The sequence below is a fragment of the Bos taurus genome, chromosome 21 (assembly GCF_002263795.3).
Source record: "Bos taurus isolate L1 Dominette 01449 registration number 42190680 breed Hereford chromosome 21, ARS-UCD2.0, whole genome shotgun sequence".
Classification (NCBI taxonomy): Eukaryota; Metazoa; Chordata; class Mammalia; order Artiodactyla; family Bovidae; genus Bos; species Bos taurus.
The window spans coordinates 42,695,261-42,722,963 of NC_037348.1; the positions used below are offsets into that span (position 1 = coordinate 42,695,261).

Sequence of the window (27,703 nt, forward strand, 5' to 3'; positions counted from 1 at the left end):
TATATATGTATATATTTAATATATTCCTGTCTAAACTGATCATAAAGGCAGTGTCTGTGTCTATCATATTTGTCATTGTTTTCCCTTGCCTCACACAGTTTACAAAGCATATTAGGCCTTCAAATAACTTGAGGGATCTGCTAGACTGTCAGGTTTGATAAAACTATTTAAGATGAAGGAATAATGAAACAAACAGAAACTTATACAGAAAGTATCCTGAAACAGTTACTATTAATGGGTATGTGTCTTGGTTGACTTGGGGGCTGCCATAGCAAGATACCATGTGTGTGTTCCCAGTTGCATCTGACTCTTTGCGACTCCACAGACTGTAGGCCGCCAGGTTCCTCTGTCCATGGGATTTTCCAGGCAAGAATACTGGAGCACGTTGTCAGTTCCTTCTCCAGGGGATCTTCCTTCTCCAGGGATTGAATCCTTGTCTCCTATGCCTCCTGCATTGGCAGGTGGATTCTTTACCACTGTGTTACCTGGGAAGCCCACCAAGATACCATAGATTGGCTTAAACAACACGTATTTGTTTTCTCACAGCCCTAGAGGCTGGGAAGTATGAGATCAAGGTGCTCAGCAATTCAGTTCCTGATGAGAGCTCTCTTCCTGACTTGTAGGTGGCTGTTTTTCTTGCTATGTGCTCACATGGAAGAAAGAGAAAAATGTGTGCAAGTGTACATGAGAGAGAGCGGGAAGGAGGGAGACGGAAGGAGTGAGGGAGAAGGGGGAGGAAGAGAGACAGTGGGAGAGAGAGGGAGACGGAGATGGGGAGAGGGCAGCGCACACGTGCTCTCTGATTTTTCTTCTTGTTGGATTAGGGTCCCACCCATATGACTTCATTTAACTTAAATTACCTCCTTATGGGCTCTGTCTCCAAATATAGTCATGTTGAGGGTTAAGGCTTCAGCGTATGAACTTTGAGGGGTACAACTCAGTTTATAGCAGTTTTGTTACCTTCAAAGTTTTACATAGCTCCAGGGTACCTTTCTAGTGCCCGCCTGCCTGGTTTTCTGGATGCTTCTATGTGGCAGAAGCCAGTTGACCACACACTGGGGTGCTGTACTTATAAGAATCTAAGTATACCTCTCCCAAGAACCCAGAAAGAGAACAAGGTTCCTCCCCTCCCAGTCTAAGGGTGGCTTTCTCAGTCGAAGTCTCTGTCTCATCCAAAGATTGGGACTATCCACTCTCTCCACTCCCTTTAGATGAACCTTATCCTCAATCCGTAGCTCCTTTCTGAAAAAAAAAAAAAAGTCTCTAAAGACCACTCAAGCTCAACCTCAAGTGAAACTCTTCTCTACCAAAAATAGTACTTATATTTTAAATTTTAAGCAACTATATTTAGGTTATTTCACATTGTTCTTCAAGGAAAATTGGTAGATGTGACCAAGGTATATTCAGGGTTTTTTTTTTTTTTCCAAAACAAAGGTACTATTCTCTCTGAAGGGAACTCAGGTTCCTGTATCTGGGCAAATAGAATTGTTTTAATCACTTATATGGCAGCCCTCATCTACCACCCCCCTCCCTTCAGATTTTACCCATCAAAGTTTGGAAAATCTTAGGAGTGGCCAGAATTCACATCATAGTACTTACATTGTCTGAGTCTGGTACTAAATCACATAGCACAATATTTTAGTCTCCAAAGCTAGACCTCTGTACCTCTGAACCTTGACGGCTGGAATAAAGGAAAGCTCCTATTCTAAAACTGCAAGAAAAGTGTTTTCTGTGTATGTAATGGGTGGAAGCAGGAATAATATATGGAGCAGAGTGTTTCTTTGTTCCAAAAGTCTTCTCGGTCAGGTAACTGTTATTAGAAGACCAATTCCTAGTTGCATGAAATAGCCTTGAATATTGGTAAAGTCAACCAAGTTGACACTGAACAATGAGGGGGTTAGAGACACTGACACTACACAGTCAAAAATCTACAGCTCCGTATCTACGGTTTCATATCAATGGATTTAATCAACTGTGGACATGCAGTACTAAACTATGTATTTAGTGAAGAAATTCTGTGTAAGTGGGCCTGTGTAGTTCAAACCTATATTGTTCAAGGATCCATAATATTTCAGGCTGAGTGGGGTTTTCTTTAGTAACAGAAAATAATGTTTCTTGAAGGAAAGGACACATTTTTGAAAGTTTTTCCCCCCTTCTACTGTTATTCTCATTGATTCATTGGTCTAGAGTTTCTCTGAAGACTATCTAACATAATTTGTAAGTGCTCTAAAGTTCATTGAAGAAACTACCTAGACCATTAACAGCTTAAAAACAAATAAGAATAAAATACATTTTCAAATGGTAAAGTCTGGGTATTATGTTTTTGGTAATAATGTTAATAGTAAAGACAACATTTATATAGTGCTTTAGAGTTTACACAGAGAAGGCAATGGCACCCCACTCCAGTACTTTTGCCTAGAAAATCCCATGGACGGAGGAGCCTGGTGGGCTGCAGTCCATGGGGTCGCTAGAGTCGGACACGACTGAGCGACTTCCCTTTCACTTTTCACTTTCATGCATTGGAAAAGGAAATGGCAACCCACTCCAGCATTCTCGCCTGGAGAATCCCAGGGACGGGGAAGCCTGGTGGGCTGCCCTCTATGGGGTCGCACAGAGTGGGACACGACTGAAGCGACTTAGCAGTAGCAATTAGAGTTTACAAAACATTTTACTAGGTTACCATTAGGACTATTTAAGGGCTGAACACTCTGCTCAAGTCCGAATTAGTAATTCTAAATCTCATCATTCAAATAAATAGTGGGTATTTGTGGTGGCGGTAGGAGCATAGCTTCATAGCTTTGCTTATTCCTACCCTGAGTGTTGCCTCTGCTTCTGCTAGGTCACTCCATTCTCTCTACCCCAAATATTTCTAGAGCTTCTGCTGCCTCTGGTACCAAAAAAGACTTGGGAATCTTTGCTACCAGTGAAGAAAGAACTGACTGTGGGATAACAGTGTTACGTGGCTGAACACAAAACTGCTAGTTCAGGTCCTTGTTCTGTATTCATCATGGCTCGCCATCAACCACTTGGTGGATATTTGCAAGTACACACCCATTTGATGACACCAGATTCTGTATTTTCCCATTACCTAACTGAGGCCCACTGTTGGCATATACTGAACTTGGCAAATTAGTAATCTAGAGTCAGGAAATCCATTCCCGGGTGGGCCAAGGGAAATTTGAAGGTCTGTAAACCCTGGCTGACTTTGGGGATGTGGTGATAAGACAGAGATAGCAGATTTTAAACTGTGGACACTTTGCTGCAATACCATCCCCAGAGTTACTGCCTATGTGCATCCTCAGCAGAGCAGGGGAGAACCCAAACTTTCTCTTCCTTGGGCTGTCTGCTCAAAGAGCTCCGAGCAAAATGTTACTCCCCTTGGCATTCAGCCAAATGGATACTTCTTTGTGAACTCTGATTTCCTATCATTGAGGAAAGAGGAAAGCTATGGAGAGCTCATTAGGCCTATACAGAAAAAGGCTCCTGACTTGTTTATTCCCAAAGAACAGATTATTGTCCTTCATTCTCACATGAATAAAAATACTATCCAATAGTGGTGAGAGTCTTCCTGATACATCGTGTTTTAGTTCCTTTGAGTTTTCCATTAAGATATTTATTTCTTGGTGTGTCATCATATTGATGTGTTATGTACTGAGCCTATATACATGTATTTGGATATCTATAGTGTTAGTGTCTTCATATATATATATATTTGCTAACCAGAGATTATGTTTCCCCCTTTGGAATTGCTCTTATTGGAAGGATGTTTCTTTATACGTGGTTCGTGGTCAAGCTTTGCCACTTTTACCTCTTTGTAAGTGTTTTCTTTTAAAATATATACCATGTACATATTATTAAATAGACTTAAATAAGCTTCCTCCCCCATGTTCTCCAAAGGAAGCCATGCATTAAAAACAAGTGTAGAAAGGAGGAAATTACAATGCGTTTATGCTTTGGGTTACTTTCTTAAGCAATAATTAACATTTTCACTAGAGAAAGAAAACCTTACTTATGAGGATGGATGGGGGAATTCATCTGGTGTTTTAATTTATTTTCCTGGCTTCATGGTGGTTGCTCTCCCAAGCTCTTTGTCCTTTGACCCAAAGTAGCTGGGACAGACTTGGGCTTCTCTTTCAGGCAGTTATCTGAGCCTTTCTGCTCATTCCCTGATACCTGAAAAATTAACTTGGAATCTGGAGGACTGGAGTCTTTTAAGATGTTGAGGTTTTGAGGGTCAGAGAAGAAAGTTCTAAGGAAGGCTTCAGTTTGAGAGCAAAAGGGCCTCAGATTGTTTTCTTCTTAAGTATTGAGTGAATTATGCTCACCACTGATCAGAATTCTGCCAGTTTCTTTCTTTAGCATTTTCCCCATTTAACAGTGGAATAGAGATGCTGCATCTGATAACAGATGACAATTTACGGGATTAGTACGATGCAGCCTGTATTTAACATCCATTAGCATTTGCGCTTCCTCAGCTTGCAAGGTTTGCTCAATTTCTTATTGACCCAGTGCCTATAAATCAGTGTTTATTTGCATGGGAGACTTTATCTTCTTGATATGAGGATAGAAGATGCATAGTAGAAGAAGGCCTAGGCTAGGATAGCATTGCAATTACTACTATCATTATTATTGCTGGCTTTACTGTAATACTATTGCTCTGCTATTACTGTTGCTGATTCCTGCTAAGAGTTGTCCTTAGCAGGACCACCATTTTGCTCCTACTAGTATTGTTTCTTCTGCTGCTGCTACTAGTCACTATTCACATATTCAGTTCTATGCTAAATGCTGTAGGGATTTCAAAGAATTCATTGTCAAAGCCTTCAAGATGTTTATAGTCTATGTAAGACTAACCTGAGAAATAATGGCTGGAAAACAAGCATAATAATGACCATTTATTTAGCATTAATATGTGCCAGGTGCTTTATATAATCAGCTAATTTAGTTATTTTGATTATTCTAAGAGATAGATCTTACTAGTAACTCTTTTTAACAGATGAGGGCATTATGTTTAGAGAGGGCAGGTTACTTGCCCAAGATCACGTAGCTAACGAATGGCAGACCTGGAATTTAAACCTAGGTCTGTTGTTCTCTAAAACCCTTGCCATTTTTACTGGCCTGGCCTGTAGGCTTTAAATACAGAAAGCACATTCCCTAATATTATCTCAGGGAATTTTACAATAGTCCTCAGAAATGGCAGGGCATACATTGTGACAAAAAATGAAACAGAGAAGATAAATGACCCTTGGAGCTAGTTACCAGGACTGAGACTCAGTGCTCCCAATTCCCAGCCCTGTCTTCTTCCCCCTGGAGCCACAGTGTGTTTTACTGAGTCTGAAAATTAGGCCAGGGGGACAAGGGTTCTAGCAATGATTGAGATTGTACTTCCTGTACCCTTGCCATCCATGTACTTTGTGCACCACACACTTTGATTGGCAACACCATCTTTTTTTAAAAAAATTAATTAATTAAATTTACTTTTGGCTATGCTGGGTCTTTGTTGCTGTGTGAGGGCTTCCTCTAGTTGTGGAGAGCAGGGGCTACTCTCTAGCTGCAGTGCATGGGCTTCCCACTGCAGTGCCCGCTCTTGTGTGGAGCCCTGGCTGCAGGAGTGCGGGCTCAGTGGTTGTGGTGCATGGGCTCATTTGCCCTGTAGCATGTCAGATCTTTCCAGACTAGGGACTGAACCCGTGCCCGCTGCGTTGGCAGGTGGATTCTTAACCACTGGACCTCCAGGGAGGCCTGGACACATTATTTTTAAGCACCTTTGTTCCTTGCACAGCTTAGGCACTGCAGCATCGAAATAGATGTCTGGGCTGCTGTTATTTTTCATTTCTTCCTGGTTCAGTGTTGGGAGATGGTATTTTTCTAAGAATTTGCCATTTCTTCTAAGATTGTCCAGTTTATTGGCATATATGTGCTTGTAGTAATTATGATCCTTTGTATTTCTGTGGTATCCATTGTTAACTTCTGTTTTTTCCTTTTTCATTTTATTGTTTTTTAATTTTAATTTTTTCCCTTTTTAATTTTATCCTTTTTTTCTTGATGAGTCTGGCTAAAGGTTTTTCAATTTTGTTTATCTTTTTAAAGAACAAGGTTTTAGTTTCATGAATCCTTTCTTTTGTCTTTTTCATCTCTGTTTTGTTTATTTCTGCTCTGACCTTCATGATTTCTTTCCTTGTACTAACTTTGGGTTTTGTTTTTACTTCTTCCTCTGGTTGCTTTAGGTATAAGATTAGATTGTTTATTTGAAAGTTTTCTGAGATAAGATTGTATTACTAAAAATTTCCCACTTAGAACTGCTTTTGCTGCATCCCATAGGTTTTGAATTGTGCTTTTGTTTTGTCTCTAGGTAATTTTTTATTTCCACTTTGATTTCTTCAGTGATCCATTGGTTATTTAGTAGCTTATTTTTTGACTCCCTTGGTATTTTTTGGTTTTTTTTTTTAGTTTTTTTCTTGTGTTGTTGGTTATAATCTCGTAGTGTTGTGATAAAAAAAAGATACCTGATATAATTTCAATTTTCTTAAATTTACTGAGACTTGCTTAGAATGCTCTATAAAGATCAATTAAGTCCATTTGGTTTAGTGTGTCATTTAAGGCCTATGTATCCTTGTTGATTTTCTGTCTGGTTGTCTGTCCATTGATGAAAATGGGGAATTAAAGACTCCTACATAATAGTAACTCACTGTTACTGTGTTGCTGTCAATTTCTCCTTTTATGGCTGTTAGTATTTGCCTTATATATTGAGGTGCTCCTATGTTGAGGGCATATATATTTACAATTGTTATATCTTTTTCTTGGGTTGATCTCTTGATCATTATATAGTGTCCTTCATTGTCTCTTGACATAGTCTTTATTTTAAAGTCTTTTTTTGTCTGATATGAGTACTGTTACTCCAGTTTTCTTTTAATTTTCATTTGTGTGGAATACCTTTTTCATCCCTTCACTTTCATTCTATATTTGTCCCTAGATCTGAAGTAGGTTTCTTATAGACAACATATATATGGGCCTTGTTTTTGTATCTGTTCAGTCATCCTATGTCTTTTGGTTGGGGCATTTAATTCATTTACATTTAAGGTAATTATCTATATGCATGCTCTTATTGCTATTTTGCTAGTTGTTTTGAATTTGTTTTTGTAGATCTTTTTTCTTAAATAATAAAATTAATATTTTGCCTTTTATGAAAATGGGGTTTTTGATCAATAATCAGTGACAAAATACATCAACAGGAAAATGGATAAATGAATTTCAGACTTTTCACGAAGTGAAATCGTTTACAGCAGTTAAAGTGACTGTCTTAGAGCTATTTCTATCTACCTGGCTAGATATAAAAAATATAATGTTGAGGAAAAACCCAATTTATGCAGATTGCTATGACATAAACTTTAAAACCAATGATATGATACTTCATAATGTATATGGGTGCATCAATATCTAGTAAACATGGAAACATGCATAGGAATAATAAAAAGTGAGTTTGTAATATAAAGATGCCTGGGCTGGTAGATGAATTGTTTAGATCTGGATATTGTTTTGATCAACAAGAATTTATTGAAAACTTAATATATGCCCACCAGATTGGTCAGATTGTACCAACAGAATTTTGTTAGGCAAGACTTTTACAGTTGGTAGCTTATAAAATGTAAGAAATCAGTTGGAAGCTCCTTAAGACACAGTCTCCTCTTCATGATCTGTACATGGCTAATTTATATTGTGGATTACCTGAGTGTGCATGATTTCTCTTTTCCACTGCTGACTGAATTCTGAACTGCTGCTGGGGAACCAGTGTAGTCAAGGCAAGATGCCTGGAAAGGTCTGTTAATGAGGGAGGGTCTGTGTTCCAGAGGTAAACATTTTGAGGATTATATGTTGTGCCTTGGAAGGTAAGAGTATAGACTCTGTCTGAAATATACAAACAGCTCATGCAGCTCAATGAAAGAAAAACAAACAACCCAATCAAAAAATGGGCAGAAGACCTAAATAGTCATTTCTCTAAAGAATACATACATACGGCCAATAGGCACATGAAAAGATGCTCAACGTTGCTAATTACTGGAAAAATTCAAATAACAACTACAGTGAGGTACCACTTTACACTGGTCAGAATGGCCACCATCAAAAAGCCTAAAAATAAAAAATACTGGAGAGGCTGTGTATAAAAGGGAACCTACCTTGTTGATGGAAATGCAAATTGGTGTGGCCCCTATGGATAACAGTATAGAGATTCCTCAAAAAACAAAATAGAGTTGCTTTCTGATCCAGCAACCCTACTCTTGGGTGTATATCCAGAAAAAACTGTAATTTGAAGATACCTGCACCCCAGTGTTCAAAGCTGCTGCTGCTGCTGCTGCAGCTAAGTCGCTTCAGTTATGTCTGACTCTGTGAGACCCCATAGACGGCAGCCCACCAGGCTCCCCCGTCCCTAGGATTCTCCAGGCAAGAACACAGGAGTGGGTTGCCATTTCCTTCTCCAATGCATGAAAGTGAAAAGTGAAAGTGAAGTCGCTCAGTCATGTCCGACTCTTCGAGACCCCATGGACTGCAGCCTACCAGGCTCCTCCATCCATGGGATTTTCCAGGCAAGCGTGCTGGAGTGGGGTGCCACTGCCTTCTCCAAATGTTGAAAGCAGCACTATTTAAAAGAGCCAAGACGTGGAAGCAACTTAAATGTCTATTGACAGATGAATGCATAAAGAAGATGTGATATATATACATAATGGAATACTGTTCAGCCATAAAAAGGAATGAAATAATGCCATCTGCAGCAGCATGGGTAGACCTGGAGATTATCATACTAAGTGAAATCAGTCAGACAGACAAGTGCCTTATGATACCGCTTATATGTGGGATCTAAAATGACACAAATGAACTGATTTATGAGATGGAAACTGACCCACAGACATAGAAAACAAACTTATGGTTACCAGAGGAGAAAGGGCTGGGAGAGGGGTAAATTAGGAGTGTGGGATTAACAGATACACACCATGTAAGTAAAATAAATAAGCAATAAGGCTTTAATGTATAGCAAAGGGAGCTGTATTCAACATCCTGTAATAAACCATAATAGAAAAGTATATGGAAAATAGTACATATATATACACGTATAACTGAATGCTTTGTTGTCTACCAGACACTAACACAACGTTATGACCAACTATACTTCAATTAACAAAGAAGAATGCAGGCTCTGTATCAGTCTACCCACCTGGATTCAAGTCTCTAGTATTCTGCCATTTATAGCAGCAAGATTTTGAGCAACTCTGGGCGCCTCTGTTTCTTATTTGCAAAATGACATTCAGTACCTTTCTCACAGGATTCTTTAATGGTTAAATGATTTAATACATACCCTAACAGTGCCTGTCACATAGTTAGCTAATATTATATTTATTATTATAATTTTTCTCTCAGTTATTTGTCCTTATTTCTTAAGTAACTCACATTGGACTAAAATATTTGAATCCTTTACTCTGTATACATTTTCTCTATATATGTCTCCTTAGTGATTTATGCTGAGATTGTATATTTAAAAGATAGCTTTTACATTAAAAAATAAGAAAACTATACCAACTTAGAGATTAATAGAAGAGCACATTTCTAGTCAGTCCAGATAAGGGTGTATTATGAAACTTTGTTAGAAGGATAGCCTTTAGAATATGCCATTTCCTAGTTTAAATTCTAAGTGGGTGTGACAAAAGCGGAGAGCAAGGCGGCGGCGGGGCCGCGCGCGGGGGGCGCCCGTGAGCGCGCGCCCGCGGGGGCGCCCCCGCCGGGCCCCCCGAGCCCGGGCCCCGCGGCTCTTCCCTCGCCGCCGCCGCCGCCCCCACCCCGGCGCCGCCGTAAAATTAAAAAAAATAATAATAATAAATTCTAAGTGGCTCCGCATCCTCTTCACCCCCCAGACTGAGCCCTATTTAAGGCACATTCAAAATCCTTTCATTTTACTTCTCTCATCTTGCACACTCCCCCTCACCTTCTGTAAGTCAAGTGAACGAGGAGAGTGTGGATCAGTACAAACATGTCACCCTTAGTAGAAAAACTCAAAAGTTCCTGTTCTAGCTCCAGGAAGTGCAAAATGATCCCTCATGTACATTAATTATATACTTACACTTCACATAGTGCAACAAACTTGTTCTCAATTATTCATATATGAATTATTTAGTTCAGTGATTCTCAGTCCTGGCTGATCATTAGAATAACCTGAGGGGCTTTGAAAATACATGTAACATCTTAAATATTATAGTAGATTTTTTTTCCCTCTTCATTTAACAGCCCACAGTGGGTATTTTGGTTGAAGAGCAGTTTTCTACTTTTATTTCAGGGTGGTGCATCCTGGGCTCATAGAGGTTCCTGTTCCTCAGTTTCTCTCCTGGGTATCATCATGTTCCTGTTCCTCAATTTCTCTCCTGGGTACCATCAGGTGTACCAGAACTTTCTTCCCTTCTTCATCAAAGTTTACCTCTTCTAACCTCCATTTCTCCATCGAAATGGAGTCTGGCTAATTTGATTAATTTGGGCTAATAGTAATATTTTTACCTTTTATACTACTTCATAGTTTGTTAGTATCAATGAAAATGTTAACTAACATCTACTGACTGTCCAGGTTTCATACTGGACTCTTCAGTTCATACTAGAATATGGGCTCCCAGAAGACAGAGCTTCTGGTGTGCTTGTTGACTGATGCATGTGAAGCACCTAGAATGGTGCTCAATAAATATTTGTTGAAACAAATGAGTGGATAATCTTTATAATAACATTGAAAGGCGGAATTAGTATCCTCATTCCCCAAGACACATGTGAAGCTCAGATAAATGCTTTGCCCAATACAAACACCTAGGTGGGAGCAGAGCCTGGAAGAATTCAGGTTTCAAAGCCTACATTCCTTCACAGCTTCCTCGTCCTCCTAGCCCCATCCCCTTCCCCTTGCTTCTCCCTTTCTACTTCCCCTCACTTCCCTCACTCTTTTGTCCCCATATTTTCATTCCTTTCTCCCTTTTCCCTCTTTCTCATTCTCCTGTCCTTGTCCTGACCTCTCTCTCTCTCTCTTACTTTTCTTCTTTTTCTTCCTTCTCATTTCCCTTTACCTACTCCCTCCATTCCCTGGTTCTTACAGCACTTACAGATAGGGCATTTACTTCCTAAACTTCCATAGCACTGTCAGGTAGGCAGAGCAGTTACTCCTCACTTTACAGAAGAGGACTCTAAGAGAGGTTAATGCCCTGTTCAGTTTCCTATGGCTGTTAGTCGTGGGGCTTCAACCTATTTGTCTTCCCACTCATCTGCTTAGTGCCTGTCCGAGAGCACTCACTGCCTCGTGGGTATCAATGGCTGTGGATAGCAGATGGTGACACTTCTCCTCCAGAACATTCATTAGCTTCCAGCTGAGTGCAGTGGATTCTGAGGTAATTTAGGAAGCGCAGCAGGTTTGTGAAGGAGAGCATGAGGCAGGTGGGACTTGGACTCTTCTCAGACCCCACCGTCTACATGATGGGATGGTTACTCATAATGCTATCTCTTGTGAAGGAGACTCCAGAGCTGATTTCAAAGCCACCAATACATGGGAACACACACAACATCAAAAGCAGTGACTCCAAAGGGTGCCACTTTGGTGAGGAGGGGTTATTTCCTTATTTTAAATCATCTCTTGGAGTCCCAGATAGACAAATGATGCTAACTCATTTTTTATCATGGGCCATCATCTTTTTATTCAGTCTAGTTCATCTCTTGCACTATTCATGATACTCTGTAGCACACCACTAACTTTTTAAAATCTGAATGGCACATTATTTAAGTGTTGATCAACTACTGCAGGTACTGTCTACAGTTATGCCATACTTCTTGGGTGTTTTAAGACATTAAGCCAAGGTCCTGAAGTATCTTAATCTTATATCCATAATGAAACACTTGGTTAAATTCCACACAAGGTCTGGATGTCTTTTTTGTTGTTGTTGCTGTTGATTCTTTCTCTCTCGATCCCTCAGCTTTATGAAAGTATAACTGACAAATAAAATTGTAATATATTTAATGTGTATACTGTAATGATTTGGTGTGCATTTACATTGTGAAATGATTGCCACAATCAAGTTAATTAACACATCTATCTCATGTGATTGCTGTTTTCTGTTTGTTTGTTTTTTGGTTTCTTTGGTGAGAATGCATACATTCTACACTCTCTGCAGATTTCAAATATACAAAACAGAAGTATCAACTATAGTCACCATTCTGTTCATTACATCTTCAGAACTTATTCATCGGATACTTGAAAGTTTGTACCCTTTGACCAACGTCTTCCTCAGGGCCCTGAAAACCACCATCCTATTCTGTTTCTATGAGTTTGACATTTTTTTTCCCCCAGATTCCACATGATACCTACAGTATCTCTCTTTTTCAGGATATTACACTTAGCATGATGCCCTCCAGGCTCATCCATGTTGTTACAAATGGCAGGATTTCCTTTTTTTATATATTTTTAATATGTATTATATTTTATATATTATATATTATACATATATATATACACATACACACATATATATATGTATAAAACTGGAGATATAAATCCCGTATGAAATGTGGGATTTCATATATAGATATCTTCCACAGATAATATATGTCTTCCACATCTTCTTTATCCATTCATCTGCTCATGGGCACTTAGATTGTTCGTATATTTTGGCTATTGTGAGTAATGTTGCAATGAACATGGGAGGGCAAATATCTCTTCAGGATGATGATTTCATTTCCTTCAAATATATAATTAGAAGTAGGATTTATAGATCATATGGTAGTTCTATTTTTAATTTTTTGAAGAGCCTCCATACTGTTTTCCATATTGCAATACCAGTTTACATTCCCACCAACAGTGTATAAGGACTCCCTTTTCTCCACATCCTGAACAATATTTGTTGTCTTTTTGATAATAGACATACTAGCAGGTGTGGCTGTGGTTTTGATTTACATTTTCCTGATTAGTGATATTGAACATCTTATCATATACCTTTTGGCCATTTGTATGTCTTCTTTGGAAAAATGTATATTTAGATCCTTTGCCCATTTTTAAGTTGAATTATTTGATTTTTTTTTTTTTTGGCTTTGAGTTGTAAGAGTTCCTTTATAGTTTGGATATTAACCCTTTATTGGATGTATGGTTTGCAAGTATTTTCTTTCTTGACTCTTTCCTTTGCTATGCAGAAACTTTTTAGTTTAATGTGTCTCATTTGTTTATTTTTGTTTTTGTTGTCTGTGCTTTTGCTGCTGTATCCAAAAAATTATTGCCAAGACTAATATCAAGGAGATTTTCCCCTAGATTTTCTTCTGAGAATCTTATGATTTCAGGTCTTTTCCTTAGGTTTCCTTGAGTTTGTTTTTGTGTATGATATAAGATAAGGGCTCAATTTCATTCTTCTACATATAATTACCCAGTTTTCCCAACCCCATTTATTGAAGAGGCCATCTTTTCCCATTTTGTGTTTTGGTGCCATTGTTGAAAGTTAGTCAACCATCTATGCATGGGTTTATTTTTGGGTTCTCTATTCTGTTCCATTGATCTATGTGTTTATTTTTATGCTAGTACCAGATTGTTTGCTCACTTATATAATCTTGTATGATAGTTTGAAATCACAAAGTGTGATGCTTCAGCTTTGCTCTTCGTACTCAAGGCTGCTTTGCTTGTGGTCTTTTGTGACTCCATGCAAGATTTAGGATTGTTTTTTCTATTTCTATAAAAGGAGCACTGGCATTTTGATAGGCTGATAAACTGAATCTGAAAATAGTTTTCTGTAGTATGGACATTTTACCAGTATTGTTTATTCTAATCCACAAATATGGGCTGTCTTTTCATTTATGTGTGTCTTCTTTAATATTTTTCATTAGTGTTTTATAATTTTCAGTGTACTGATCTTGCACCTTCTTGGGTTAAATTACTACCAAGTATTATATTCTTTTTGATTCCATTGTAAATGGGGCTGTTTTCTTGATTTATCTTTTGTTGTAAGTATATAGAAACACAGCTTAGTTTTGAGGAGCTACGGAGTCTTAATCTATTTGGGCTGCTATAACAGGAATACCATAGACTGGGTAGTTTATAAAAGACAGACATTCATTTCTCACAGTTGTGGAGTCTGGAAAGTCCAAGATCAAGGGGCTGGAAGATTCTGTGTCTAGTGAGAACCCTTTTTCTGGTTCACAGACAATGCCCCTTCACCTTGTCCTCATATTGTAAAAGGGGTCAAGGGAACTTTTGGGGGCCTCTTTTGTAAGGGCACTAATCCCATTTATGCGCAATCCACCTTCACGACTAGGTCACCTTTCAAAAGTTCCATCTCCTAATACTGTTAACTTCGGGGTTAGGATTTCAGTGTATGTATTCTGGAAGGATACAAATATTCGGTCCATAGCACTGAGTAAGCACTGTAAACACAGAGATAGGTAAAGCAGTACTTTTATTATTTGATTTATTGTTTTGTTTGTTATCTCAATGTATTTATTATGGTATATGTTCTTTTTGTGACATGTATACTTATGAATATTTTAGGTTTACTTTTATGTTTGTGGCTTCTTGATGAAAGTGAAAGTGGAGAGTGAAAAAGTTGGCTTAAAGCTCAACATTCAGAAAATGAAGATCATGGCATCCGGTCCCACCACTTCATGGGAAATAGATGGAGAAACAGTTGAAACAGTGTCAGACTTTTATTTTGGGGGGCTCCAAAATCACTGCAGATGGTGACTGCAGCCATGAAATTAAAAGATGCTTACTCCTTGGAAGGAAAGTTATGACCAACCTGGATAGCATATTCAAAAGCAGAGACATTACTTTGCCAACAAAGGTTCGTCTAGTCAAGGCTATGGTTTTTCCTGTGGTCATGTATGGATGTGAGAGTTGGACTGTGAAGAAGGCTGAGCACCGAAGAATTGATGCTTTTGAACTGTGGTGTTGGAGAAGACTCTTGAGAGTCCCTTGGACTGCAAGGAGATCCAACCAGTCCATTCTGAAGGAGATCAGCCCTGGGATTTCTTTGGAAGGAATGATGCTTAAGCTGAAACTCCAGTACTTTGGTCACCTGATGCGAAGAGTGACTCATTGGAAAAGACTCTGATGCTGGGAGGAATTGGGGGCAGGAGGAGAAGGGGACGACAGAGGATGAGCTGGCTGGATGGCATCACTGACTCAATGGACGTGGGTCTGAGTGAACTCCAGGAGATGGTGATGGACAGGGAGGCCTGGCATGCTGCGATTCATGGGGTCGCAAAGAGTCGGCATGACTGAGTGAGTGAACTGAACTGAACTGAATCCTTTTCAAAAGAATTCCATGAAGCAATAATATTTTGTGTTATAGTAAAATATTTTCACAGTAAATACATTGATGGAGTGTTTAGACCAGCAGTAAATTAGTACATTTAAAAGTAAAATGTTATCATTGACTAGAGTAGGAGGGAAATATTGATATTATGTGCCAAAACTCATTCTCACGTATGTTTTTAAGTCTGTTTGTGTATGTGTTTATATGCATATATGTTTATGTCTGACTGGTGGCTTGGGAGTATTTAGTTGTATGTCTTGAGCTGACCAGAATTAAGTCTCTGAGTTTGACAGACTCACGTAAAAAAGCATTTACTAGGCAAGGTACACAACAAGTGTTTGCTACATAGCCTACTCCGCTCTGGTAGATTTAGTCTTTGCCCTGAAGATGCTTGAGGTTGTTTCCATGACAGAGATGCATCCAGTTAATGGAATATAAGGCAGGCCAGTGTAACAACTCATTAGAGGTTAAACAAAATGGATGCTTGTGATAGGTTGCAGCATTTTGACTCTCTCATTTGTTTCATGACACCCTAGCAAATGAAGATTACTTTACCAATGATGTGTGATTCTATTCTTTATATAGAGCTGATTATTGGATTATTCACTGAAAAATATGTTTGTACCCTGTAAAACAAAACTCTTTTATCAGAGCTGCTTGTGACTTTGATTTAGTGAAACTTTTACTGTATTATTTACTGGAATTTTACATATGAAGGTATGATGTAATTTGTTTCTTCTCCATAGAAAAAAAGAATCACTTTTTCTAACTAAAGTTATCTTGGGAAACCCTATCTTTCAAGAATGTATTTTGCTTTTGCTGGGAGAAGAATTTGTATAAATGAGGGTTAGTTATTTTATTCATAATTTTCTTTGGATAAGGGGAGGAATCTAGTCTAAAAGACTATGTGAGCTGAAAATGCTATGTTAATTAAAAGATTCAGTTGTAAATAACTTGAAACAGGTATCATGATCACTGTTCCTTCTGTTTCTGATGACAAACTGAAAATGTTTTTCTGGATTGCTTTATCATTTTTGGTCAGATCTTCTTAGGAGCAAATTACTTTTTGTTATTTTGGCAGCAAAGGAAGGGGAAAAGATTTACACATATAAGCCTTAGTAAAATCTTATAACATTTCAAATTCTGGAGTGATAAGGAAAGCTATTAGGAAATTTTTCCTTGGTTGGAATGTAAACAATATTACTTTAACAAAAAATAAATAATTAAGAAGGATTTATTAGGCGGTTACTTATGCCTAGGAGTGTGCTAAAGGTTATGAGGAAATCAAAAAGTCTCACAAGACATTGGTAATACCCTAAAGTGTTGTCTACTTGAGTAGATAAGATTAAGACCTATGAAAAAACTAAATATGAAAACAGGAAAGCCCCAGAAATACCAATGCAGAGTTTAACCAGCTCATAAACCCCTGCGTCGTATGTTGGTCCTGACATGTATAGGTATTTACCGATGTAACAAAGCACAGCTAGACTTCTGCCAGTTGCTTTTATGTCAGATGTTTATGTTTGGAGTTAAGTCTAGTGAAACAGAAAACCATATTAACTCTGAAGCTGGGCAAGAGAAGATCTGAAATTCAGAAGATGACAGGGAGATTTTTGAATAGGTTGGGGTCAGTTTCTTTGGCGAAAGTCACCCCAAGGTTTGCTTCAAGCTCCAAATCTAGGTGTTCATTCAGGAGCTAATCCACCTTCCCTGGATTTTTGGATGCTTTTTGGCCTTTGCTGATGGGAATTTTGCCTGGGAAGGAACAGGGAAGGGGCTTAAGCTGACTGGGGTGTGTGATCACTGTCAAGTCCAGGAATGTCCAAGAGAAAAAATGGAGAACGCCTTGCACCTTCCTTTGAGGAGGTCTTGCCAGCTCTGGCCCTGGCCCTAGCCTTTTGAGGTGTGTCATTATTGAGTCTCATGAACCATTCCAGAGCCCAGGCTTTTTTTCCCTTCTACATATGCTTCATGCTAATGGTGCCAATTTATGCCTTACACAGTTTCTTTAGTGATTGGATCGATTAAGGCTCTGTTTACTGTGACTGAAATCCCCAAATATACTTTCTGAAGCAGATTTGATGAAGCATTCATCTCTTCCCACCAAACGAGTGACTTGCTTCTGGCAAAGCAAATTCATCCTGAGAAGCCATATTCAAGTCTGGAACACCTGATCCTACCCTTCTCTCTCTCTTCTATAGAACCATGGATTTCAGCTAGGGAAAGGCTCATAATATTGTTATAGACCCATGACTTTCACTCTCTTCCCCAGCTGAGGGTTTCATCAGAGCTGCCTTCAGGGGTCAGATCATGGCAGATGAGGTGAGGTGGGCTCGAGAAGAGTTTACCAACTTTGACTCTGGGCTTCTTCTCTCCTCTCAACCAGGGCAGCCCAGCTTTGGTCTATATCATTAGAAGAAAGGCTTCCACTACTAACAAAAACCTTGAAAACCATGGTTATTGCTAAATCCGTCATGTCTGCAGATGGAAAACTTGAGGACCAGAGAGGTTAATTGACTGACCTGATGTTACACAGATGCTCACTGGAGGAACTGGCATTAACACTTGGGTTTCCTGAATCCCAGATCAGTGCTCTTTGTGCTAGAGTAGCTGCTTGTTTACTTCCCGTGGTGTGGCATGTGGTCTAAGATAAAGGGTGGGAGTCAGGCTCGGCCTATGACTGAGAGCATGGATGACTTGGGCAGGCAGCTTCACGTCTTGCTCTTGGCCTCCCAATTCCTCATTAAGTGAAGCAAGAATAGTCTTGGCTTTCCATCAGGGAGGAAATGCTCTGTGCATGGCTGATGGTGCACCCTGCTAGGATCTTGGCACCTTTCAGACATTTTATCAGCCCCCATTTACCAAGCCACTGCCTGAATTCCTTCTGCCGTTTCATCCCCCCATTCCTGATGCTGTTGGTTAACAATGGCATTTAAAATCTCAAGTGGGAGGGGACAGTGTAATTGTCTCATTAGACTTGGGGTTTTAGAATGTGGTTCTTCCCCAGAGTTGTGCAGATAGAGTGGATGTAGGTCAGCTTGATTCTCTCTCTGTCTGTGGTCTGAGAATATTAAATATGCAGAGATGGCTGCTTTTGCCCATATCTCCTTACCCCCAGTTCACATCACATAATGTTTGTTTCTGCTCAGGACTGGAAAGAAATGATTGTTTTAGATTTGCTTTTCTTTTCCTAACTGGAGAAATAACCTCACTGTGTCTTATATAAAGGTGGCTTTTCATGCAGTTTCAGCTTTTGTCAGGGGAGGTGTGTGAGTAATTTTCTCCTTTGTGTCTTATTGCCTCATAGAGAAGAAAACAGAACCCCAATGTTAGGAATGCAAATGATTTAGGAACTTTCTAGCAGGTTGCCATTTGTTCCAACTACCAGGTTTGGTCCCAGAAAAGACTCTCTTGCATTTGGCTCTGAGTGGTAGGAGATCTCTGCAGATCAAGGGAAGGGACCCCAGAAGTTGAAGGTGAAGTTGTGTGGCCCCTAGATTCTAAACCTCCTTCCATGTGTCTCTCCAATGCTCAAGTGAGAGCTGGGGCTCATCTGTGTGAGAAGGTTCTGTGGGTTGTTGTTCATCAGTAGAAATGATCAGGACAGACTTCATTGGTAGGAGTTTGTGTTCTGTAGAACTAAAACCTATTTACTTCAGAATAACAGTCACTTTCTCAGCTGTTTATATTGCATTTATAATTCTTTTTCTGTTCCTTGCTTTTCTTCTGGTTTTTGACAAATGAGAAAAATTCTTTTTAGTAACTTTTAAAAAAGGTAATTAATTGTAATGCTGTCCAGAGAGGAAAAAGTAATCAAATTGCCTAACAAACAGAGAAACATTGTCCATTTGAGTTTTTAATTTGTTTAGCACTAAATCTCTTTCTTCCCTCTCCCCTTCCTAAATGTGTAACAAAAAAGTAGGAGATAATTTTAATTTTTTTCCAAAGTGACTTCAGGGAAATCCCTTTTAGACCTATGGATTTTTGTCCAATGAGGGATCCTCTTCCTTTGGTCTATATTTTGCATATCGTCTGTTTCTTACAGGGCTTCCGTATTGTCTCAGGCTCCACTGGAAATGCAGCAAGGATTCCTAGCACATCCCAGTTGCCATAGCAACAGCAGTCTTTCCCATAATGAGCTGCATCATCTGAACTGATGTCACAGCATCATGCAGCAGGTCAAACAAGGCATCTCCTAGTATTGCATCCTACAGATGTGCTGTAAACATCAAAAGAAGACGGTGGGAGCAGGAGATGGTGAGTGTTAAATGTCTAGGCCTTAATTGCTCGGCTGTTTTCTTGGTTAGCCGGTGTCTGCTGAGGCAGTGATGGGGGATGTTGTCTGCTTAAAATGGACTAGGGAAAGAAGAGCTGTTTTACCTAAATCTGTTTTCAGGCTGCTGGGTTAAGACAAAGCCCTGTAAGAGTCATAGAGAAATAAAAATATGTGGAATTATTCTTGTTTCATCTCTGCCTGTTATTTTTAGTGTTCTCATGGAATTTTTCATAAACATAAGATATTTTTCTATCGCAAAGCCCCAAATAGGCTCTAAATTGAGCAGTACACAGTATTTAAAGATTGTAAAGATATGTTTCTTTTTTGTGGGGAAAGCTCATTGGTCCCCTATTTGCTCTTGTGATTTATGAAATATTAAGTGGTTTACAGTATGAAATTCCGTATTTACCTCGTTTGGGTTTCAGTTTCTTCATGGCAAGAAATGAATGCTGAATAAGCATCTGACATAACCCTGATGTGAAAGGAGACCTCTTGCATGTTGAAGACAGAATTTATTAAAAATATAGAGACCTAAACAGAATGAAATTACTTAAGCCTTTTGATTTATGCTCTAGTCCTTCAGTCTATGGCCTTCATAGTTAGTTGAAAAACTGCCATGATATTTTTTCATCTCTCGCTAGTCTCCAAAATAGCTGGAGTTATTTGCAGGCTGACTTGTACCAAGTCTCCTCTGCGGCAGTTGCAGTGAAGGGTAACCCTGTGGAGAGCCTCTGGAAGTGGCAGTGGTGTTGTTTAACTTTAACCAGAATCTGGCAAGATGAATAAATAGCTGAACCCTCAGCGACTGTGGTGAAAACAGATCTCTGGGCTTGGTCATAACCTCAACTCATTTCTGAAACTCTACGATAAACGCGTATGGTGCTTATTTAAACTCCTATCTCTGTCTTTAGGCCTCATCATCACCATTATTATTATTTTAAAAAAAATACACGACTTGGCATTGTCAGATAAGGAGCAGTGAGTTGCCTTTTGTTTTGGGAAATGGATTTCCCTGGTGCAGCTGATTGTTACTAAGGGAGAGAAAGGAGGAGGCACATGTCAGTGCAATTGATCAATATGTCCACTTGGAATCAGGGAGTGGTCTTTTGGCTCAGTGCTGCCAAGCTGATAGTTCTTATTTGAAAAGTCTTACAGGAATGAATGGCAACCCTTGAGTTCCTCTTCTTTTAGGCTGTTTATTGAGCCTGAAAGAGATGTTTCACAGGGAGCAGGAAAAGGAATACCTCTTGCCAGCTTGGAGTGATTTTTTTTTTTTTTTTTTTGCACAGAGTCAAGCATATTGGTCCCATTATTAGGCACTATCTAGAATGAAAGACCTTGGGTTTTAATTAGTTTGTTTATATATATCACACACAGGCTGCTCGTGGTTCTTTTAAGTTTATGTGCCTGATATGCAGCTCTGTGGGATGGGAGAGGTCAGCTCAGTCTGGCTTTATCGCAAGCATTTAGGAGCATGGGTTGGTTGTTCATTGCCTGCTTTTTTGTGTTGTATAATGTGAGAAGAAAGCTCTCCTGGGACTTCTGGGTGTGAACACAGCTAAGTCAGAGGCTCTAGGGTGACAAGGAGGAGTGCTGGTTGGTGGGGGGCGGGGAGGGAAAGTGCATATCATGGCTGGATTATGTGGGTCTGGAGAAAATCACTCAGTGGCCATTGAAATTCATTTGAAGTGTTACTTTCAGGGAAAAACAATGAAGAAAGACTTGTTTGATAACATAAATTGCTAGGAATAAAAGTAACCAAAGGCAGCATTTTAATGAGTTTCCTATTTGCTTAATGTTTGTTTCTTTTGTCTAACAGTGCTCTTAGATGCTTCATCATGGGTGATTTGTACAATTACTGGAAGTCGCAGAAGCCAGATTCCTTAAGGATAGTGTTAGAAACAGTGGAGTCATGCTTCGAGGGTGGGGAGTGCGCTGGTGGGTGTGGGCTGACGCAGTTATCTGGTGGAATATCCTTCTAGTTCAGAGGTGCCTGTGATCTCTCCTCACCTCTGCACATATTTAAAATACAGTTGCAGCTCCCCAACTTGATGCTTTTATGCTCTTTTTGCTCCAGGAGAACAAAGCCCTAATAATGGGAACTGTTATCCTGAGTGCTCGGTTTCTTTGCAGAGCCCGTGCTGCTCTCTGATTAGCTGTGTGTCTTAATTATTGGCTAAGGCTATTTCAGTTGTCTTAGTTTTAATATATCCCCAAGGGGTAGATGGGGTGTGTGTGTGTACCGGGGAAGGGAGAGATTGCTCTATGGCTGCATTTTGTGGTGTTTCACTGAAACTTTCTAGAATGTAGAGAAATTTCTTTCACAGTGATAAGAGAAAGATCATTATGATCATATTTATTGTATGGCCAAGTTTAGACCATGGAAGCCTTATGAGAAACTAACCTTCTCTATGCTTTTGGTTATAGCTTTCTTCATTGAATTACAAAGTTACAAATAAGTTAACTCTTTGGATAATTAGGCCACGGTGGGGTGATAAAAATAAAAATCATAATAACAACCAAGCTCTTATTTATTTAGTTTTTATTGTGTGGCACTGAACTAAACATTGAACATAACTTATTTGGCCCGTATAATGACATTATGAAATAGAGAGTAACAATCTCATTTTATAGGATTAGATATTATTATTTACATTTTGCAGAAACCAAGTCTTCGCCAGGTTACCAAATTTGGCTAAGGTCATAGAGTTAATAAGTGACTGGACCAGGATTCCAAATCAGTGTGCTTTGACTGTGATACCCACCTGCTTACCCAGTCATCTTAGTTTTATGACATCTTAACTGTGTATACCATGAGAGCAGCCACCTTTACTCTATCATACTCACCCCACCCTTCTCATTCTGATTGGAAAATCAGATTTCACTCAGAGAATGAAATCTCATTTAAAACACTAAGATCAGTTTTACTACAGGGATGAGCATGAATCTTGGTCAGATCCTATAGATTAAAGCAATGCACAACAGATATTCAGACCTTTTGCCAGTACCCTTGCTCAACATACCTTTCTAGCAGGATCTGTGTATGGGAAATGCTACATGAATGAGTGTGGGCGTGATGGAGCTGTACTGAAAGGAGGTCTTACATGAGTCAGTAATGATTCAAGTTTGTTGTACCTGTCTTATCAGCTGCATTATGTAGTGCTCTGCTAACTTTAAGGCATTTGAATTCCCTGCCAACACCAGACAAGGAATAGAAGAGTAAACTTCTCTTATAGCCAGGAAGGTGTACTTTGAATCCATCTCCTGGATTAAGAAGTTAAAAGAGAGTTATTTTGCTGAATATTATCAGTGGCTGAGTCTAAATGCTTCCTATTTCTGACCGAGTACAAGAATGACAGTCGTGTGCAACATCCTGGGAGCCTTGTGTTTGAGGAGAGCTAATACAGTCATCTCTGCATCATCTTGCCCATCCCAGTTATCCACACCCAGTGTCATTATTGGGCTGTAAGGCTGTTCTTTGTTTGACTGTGGGGCTAATGCACACACTGACAGCACATTGATATTGATTCTGGTCTGGTGAATACTTAGAAATATTATTCCTCAGAGCTCATTAGCTGTTTCTAGGTTCTGAGAAGAAGTTAATGTTTCTCCCATCCTGTCTCAAGGAGGCCCAAGCTCATGTCTCTGTGAGTGATGGGAATTAGAGGCTAACAGAAAGCAATAGAATTGCTGGGTACAGTGACTACAGGAATTAGGTTCTATTTGGGGAATAGAAAAGCCAGTAGAATTTAGGGAAAAAATTCTGCCACATGTCTCTATTTAAAAAATCCTAGAATCAGGGACTGATAACTTGTTTTGATCCTATGTATTCAATTCAATTTAACAACTTTTTATTGAGTATCTACTATGTGCCAGGCAATGTTGGAGAACATAGCAGTGGGACGAGATAGATGCAGATTTCTTCCCCACTACATTCTATCAGGAATGGGGATGGAGAGACCAAATAAAACAGGCAAATTTATAGTGGAATAATTTATTCTTTTGATACCGTAATACTATTTCTGTTTACTTATGTTTCAGAGATACACCAATTATCTGTGCACACATACAGATATGGCCTACACATGGAGGTAAAATTGCTGCATTGAAGAATAGCTTTGATTTTTTTCTTCTTGAGTTTGGATTAGAATCTTACTGGGTGTGACCATAGCCAATATGGCAATAAGCATTTTGTTGGTATTAAGCTGTTATGAAAAGTATAATTGTAATTGTTTTACATGTCTATCTCAATTGATGTAAACCTGATGTATGGAAATATGAAATGTATATGACAGATCAGTTTAAGGATGTTTTTTTATTTTAATGAAAGATAGTTCTCATCTTTAAAAACTCTCTAGTGAGCCCTCTAAATGGCCAGCATGCTGGTGGAGGTATGTGCCAGTCACCTCTAGCCACAAGCAACCTGTTCATTCACCTTAGTATGCCTTACAAACATCACTTTAAATGGGAAGCATTTGTCTAAACAATCGTATTAACTAATGTATGCAAAACTTTGATTGTATTTTTATAAATTTTCATGAAGTTTTTCATGTTCATGCATGTGTGAAGGATATCTAACTTGTGACTGTCACTTGGTGGATTAAGTGTTCCTCTTTGATGGTGGTCCGACATACCCAGCTCTATAGATGGGCCATGAGTGTGAAAGCTTTTCCAGGGAGTATCACTTTTTATAGGACTTTGGCTATGGCAACAAACTTTTATGTATTTTGGATTAGGAAGGCCTAAGATTTCTTATCCACAAGCACACACCTATCAACAGCTGAATCCCCCAGTTGGTTTTAAGACTTGGTGAGAACAAGGGATACTTTATTCTCCTTGTCAGCCACCAGCCATGTTTGTCTCAGTTCTTTCACTATAGGGCATACTCCAAACTCTTCCAGCCCTGTTACTTTGAGTCCCAAGGGGAAATAAGGAGAGAATGTAGAAGCTTTAGAATGGGTCTCACACTAGGTGATTCCTGAGTTTGTTTTATATAGCTGCAGGACAGGCTTCATAGGCAGGCAACCTGTGCTGCAACACAGGGCTCTGTGCTGAGAGAGGTCCACACTTGCTTTAATGCTCTACTCTTGCCAGCTTGAAATTCTCAACAATTTTGGGGGCAAGGGGTTCAGCATTTTTATTTTACACTGGACCTTGCAAATTACCTAGCCATCTGTATGGCCCCTTTGATATAAAAAACTGACACACAGTTCTGGGTTTTGTCTAAGAATGAGATGATGTGACTCACTTGGCAAGAGTTGACCACCTTAGATGGAGCAGTATTCTCCAATTCATCATGGTCTCCCTCTGCTCCTGTCCATTTACCCCCACTGCTGCTGCCTGAGCCCTTTAAGTTTGAAACGTCTATTCTGGAATAATTCAAATAGCAGTTGTAGAGTTTGAAAAACAGAAGAACCATTGTCAGACAACCCAGAGCGAAGACACCATGCATGGTAATTTAGAAGCATCCATGATAATTCAGCACCATACACCTGTGATTCAGTGGCATTTCTTTTATAGGCAATAAGGGACATATTACATTATACCTGAAGATATTTCATAGATCAGGCTTATTTGTCACCACTGCAGTTTTCAGGGGAGAAATCAAATGTTCTTTGCAAAGCAAGCTGATTAACCATCCTATTGGTTCATTGTTTAAATTAATTCTCCCACCCTTTGTTACTACTTGATTACTTTTTAGCACCTGCTTTGTTTAACTCTCATTTAAATTACACAACATTTTTATGTTGGTTGGGTATTTGTTTAGCACTGTTTTATTTTTCTATTCTCTCTAGGAGGCTGGGTGCCTATAATTTGAGATTATATTACTGTAGGAAGAGTTCACTTTTTCTAATTAAAAAAGGGAATTACAGTCAATATTTATAATGAACTCTTTTTCAGCAAGGTAGTTCCAGCCATGCTAATGTTCATAAGTCCAGATCTGCCATTCAGTTCAGTTCAGTTCATTTCAGTCACTCAGTCGTGTCCAACTCTTTGCGACCCCATGAATCACAGCATGCCAGGCCTCCCTGTCCATCACCAACTTCCAGAGTTCACTCAAACTCACATCCATAGAGTCGGTGATGCCATCCAGCCATCTCATTCTCTGTCGTCCCCTTCTCCTCCTGCCCCAATGCCTCTCAGCATCAGTGTCTTTTCCAATGAGTCAACTCTTTGCATGAGGTGGCCAAAGTACTGGAGTTTCAGCTTAAGCATCATTCCTTCCAAAGAAATCCCAGGGCTGATCTCCTTCAGAATGGACTGGTTGGATCTCCTTGCAGTCCAGGGGATTCTCAAGAGTCTTCTCCAACACCACAGTTCAAAAGCATCAATTCTTTGGCACTCAGCTTTCTTCACAGTCCAACTCTCACATCCATACATGACTACTGGAAAAACCATAGCCTTGACTAGACAGACCTTTGTTGGCAAAGTAATGTCTCTGCTTTTCAATATGCTGTCTAGGTTGGTCATAACTTTCTTTCCAAGGAGTAAGCGTATTTTAATTTCATGGTTGCAATCACCATCTGCAGTGATTTTGGAGCCCCCGAAAATAAAGTCTGACACTGTTTCCACTCTTTCCCCATCTATTTCCCATGAAGTGATGGGACCAGATGCCATGATCTTAGTTTTCTGAATGTTGATTTTTAAGCCAACTTTTTCACTCTCCTCTTTCACCTTCATCAAGAGGCTTTTGAGTTCCTCTTCACTTTCTGCCATAAGGGTGGTGTCATCTGCATATCTGAGGTTATTGATATTTCTCCTGGCAATCTTGATTCCAGCTTGTGCTTCTTCCAGCCCAGCGTTTCTCATAATGTACTCTGCATCTAAGTTAGATAAGCAGGGTGACAGTATACAGCCTTGACGTACTCCTTTTCCTATTTGGAACCAGTCTGTTGTTCCATGTCCAGTTCTAACTGTTGCTTCCTGACCTGCATACAGCTTTCTCAAGAGGCAGGTCAGGTGGTCTGGTATTCCCATCTCTTGAAGAATTTTCCACAGTGAGATGGTGACAAACTCTTGGACCTTAGAGTAGGTGACACATTCTCTCCTGTCATGTCACAGTGAGAAGATGCTGTACTAATTTGCAGATGAACAGAGAAGCATTAGAGAACTGACATGAATGATGGTACTTGATGCACTGGAAAAAGTTAATTTTTTTTTTTTTTTTGTGGCTGTATGACAGTAAACAAGGATCTGACAAATGCATAAGGGGCTTTTGTCACGTCGTAGAGATGGAGTCTTCTGTAAGGATCAAGTTCCAAGGACTCACAGCCTTACTCCATACCCTATGTAACTATCCTAATGCCCACCACATCCACCGCTGTACAAGCTGTAGAGCCAGCTGCTTTAGATAATTTCATCAGCAGTCAACAATCAGCAAGTATGTCAAATGTCTACCGTGTGTAAGATCATGTGTTGAAGAAACACTTTCCAAATTAGGACAGCCAAAGGCAAGCACGTGTATATTAGTTGGAGAGCTTGTCATAGTTTAACACCATGCTGTCTGGGCTCTGCTTGTAGACATTCTGATTCGTTCTTCCTTTGCTCTAGAGATACTGTGAGATGGGGCTTCAGGTGTAGCTGGGGCTGCCATCTCATCTTCCATTCTTTTCATTCAATTCCTTGATTTAAATGTGTTTTCTTCTTTAAAAAAATCATACTCAGACTTTATTTGTTTTACTTTGGCATATAGCCGATTAACAATGTTATAATAGTTTCAGGTAAATAGCAAAGGGACTCAGCCATATAAATGTGTCTTCCTAAACAACTCATTACTTTTTCTGGCCCACTCAAAGTCTGTTTGCCACATGCTCTCAGCTTTTTCAGTTCTTAGTGCTCATCCTTTGTTTATACCCCAGCAGTCTCCTATCACTGTTCCTGTGGGATAGCTATCAACCCACCATCATTCTCCCCACCAGCAGCCCCCTAGGCACCCAACTTCCCTGCTTCTGTTTATTCCCATTATATTAGCATAAAAATAGCCCATCTAAAACCAAATGACATTTCAGCTCTCCTTGTGAAGCAGTCTGCTTACATTTAGCTTTAAGTAGTTAATTGTGACATTCCACTCTATTTAACTTGCTTTTTGCTTTTGTGTGATTTAAAAGAGAATGTGTCTGGAATGCATATT

General features: G+C 39.4%; 1 protein-coding gene across 1 annotated transcript in view; it reads left to right on the forward strand.

Annotated features, from left to right (window-relative positions):
- Positions 1–19,490: 19,490 nt before the first annotated feature.
- The window catches only part of AKAP6 (A-kinase anchoring protein 6), a 500,589-nt gene continuing 492,376 nt past the window's right edge, over positions 19,491–27,703 (forward strand). The window contains exon 1 of the mRNA NM_001192923.3: positions 19,491–19,553. The gene's annotated coding sequence lies outside the window, so the exon portion shown is untranslated. The remainder of the gene's footprint in view (positions 19,554–27,703) is intronic.